The sequence below is a fragment of the Chrysochloris asiatica genome, unplaced genomic scaffold, assembly GCF_000296735.1.
Source record: "Chrysochloris asiatica unplaced genomic scaffold, ChrAsi1.0 scaffold00023, whole genome shotgun sequence".
In the NCBI taxonomy this organism is placed as follows: Eukaryota; Metazoa; Chordata; class Mammalia; order Afrosoricida; family Chrysochloridae; genus Chrysochloris; species Chrysochloris asiatica.
Genome location: NW_006408541.1, coordinates 9,872,151 through 9,874,505, shown reverse-complemented (window position 1 = coordinate 9,874,505; position 2,355 = coordinate 9,872,151).

The window sequence follows — 2,355 nt, the reverse complement described above, 5'->3', positions numbered from 1 at the left end:
TCACTATGGGTCGGAACCGACTCGACGGTACTTAACAACAACGAGGATCAGTTAATATATCACTGTTATTCAGATTTACTTGCCAACCACTAAAGCTAATGATAATGACATTGAAGAATTCTACCAACTTCCTCAGTCTGAAATTGATTAAGCATGCAATCAAGGTGTTTTGAAAATTACTGGTGATTGGAATCCAAAAGTTGGAGACAAAGAGGAAAGAGCAGTAGGTGGAAAATATGACCTTGGTGATAAAGATGTTGGGGATTGCATGATAGAATTTTGTAAGACTAAAAACTTCTTCATTGCAAATACCTTCTTTCAGCAATACAAAAGGCACCTCTACATGTGGCTCTCACAGATGGAAAACACAGGAATCAAATTGACTACATCTGTGGGAAGAAATGATGGAGAAACTCGGTAGCATCAGCCAAAACAATGCCAGGGCTGACTGTGGAACAGACCATCAGTTGCTCAGATGCAAGTTCAGCTTGAAGTAGAAGAAAATTAAAACAAGTCTACCAAAGCCAAAATATAACCTTGAATATATCCTGCCTGAATTTAGCGACATCTTAAAAACAAATTTGACAACCATAGACACTAATGACATAAAAAACAAAACAAAAAACCCCAGAAGAGTTGTGGGATGACATCAATTAACTACCCGAGGAAAGTGGAAGGTCATGAAAAAGACAGGAAAGAAAGAAAGGCCAAAATGGATGTCAGAAGAAACTGAAATTTGCTCTTTGGAAAAGCTAAAGCAGCTGAAATATAGAGGAAGTGAAAGAGCTGAAAAGAAATTTCACAGGGCAGCTTGAGAAGACAGAGTCAAGTATTATAATGAAATGTGCAAAGACCTGGAGTTAGCCAAAAAGGAAGAACATGCTCAGTATTTCTGGAGCTGAAAGAACTGAAGTAAACATTAATCTTTGGTTAGCAATAATGAAGACTTCTATGAGCAAAATATTGAATGGCGCTGCAAACATCAAAAGGAAATGGACCTAGGGACTCCTGAGCTCATGGGCAAGGACATAGCCACATAGGGCTAGAGCTGAGAGCAAAGCATCCCGCTGATATGAAGTGAAGGGAGATGCACAAGAACACTCGACCCAGATTCAATGGCTTGATGATCAGAACTCGACTAGGAGGAAAATAAAAAAAATAGAGAAAAGGTTGAAGTAGTCAAAGACTTCAGTTTGCTTGGATCCACTATCAACACTCATGGAAGCAGAATTCAAGAAATCAAATGATAGACTGCATTGGATAAATGTGCTGCATAAGACCTCTTTAAAGTGTTGAAGAGCAAAGATGTCAGTTTGCGGACTAAGGTGCACCTGACTCACATGGTATTTTCAGTTTCCTCATAAGCATGTGAAAGTTGGACAATGGATAAAGAAGACCGGAGAAGAATTGATGTGTTTTAATTATGGTATTGGTGAAGTATATTGAAAGTACTATGAGAAACCCAGGCCCAGATGGCTTCACTGGTGAGTTCTACCAAACATTCAGGGAAGAGCTGTCACCAATTCTACTCAAATTATTCCAGAAGATAGACAAGGATGGAAAACTTTCTTATACATTTTATGAAGCAAGCATAATCCTCATACCAAAACCAGGGAAGGACATCACTAAGAAAGAAAATTATAGATGTAAAAATTCTCAACAAAATCCTAGCTAACAGAATCCAGCAGCACATAAAAAAGATAATATGTTATGATCAAGTGGGATTCATATCAGGGATGCAAGGATGGTTCAACATTAGGAAAACGATCAACATTATCCACCATATAAATAAGAAAAAAGAAAAGAACCACATGATCATATTGATTGATGCAGAAAAGGTATTTGACAAAACCCAACATCCATTCCTGATAAAAACACTCAACAAAGTAGGAATTGAAGGGAAATTCCTCAAGATAATCAAGAGCATATATACAAAATCAACAGCCTACATCATTCTCAATGGAGAGAAACTGAAAGCTTTCCCTCTGCAAATAGGAGTCAGACAAGGATACCCTTTGTCACCACCACTCCTATTTAATATTGGGCTGGAAGTCTTAGCAAGAGCTATACAGCAAGACAGGGAAATTAAAGGCATCCAAATTGACAAAGAGGAAGTAAAACTTTATTTGCAGATGAAATGAGCCTATACATGGAAAACCCCAAAGACTCAGTAAAAGGCTATTAGACCTCATTGGAAGATTCAGCAAAGTGGCAGGATATAAGATCAACATACAAAAATCAGTTGGATTCCTCTATACCAAAAACAACAGCGCTGAAAAGGACATTAGGAAATCAATACCACTTACAATAGCCACCCAAAGGATGAAATATCTAGGAATAAATGTAACCAGAGAA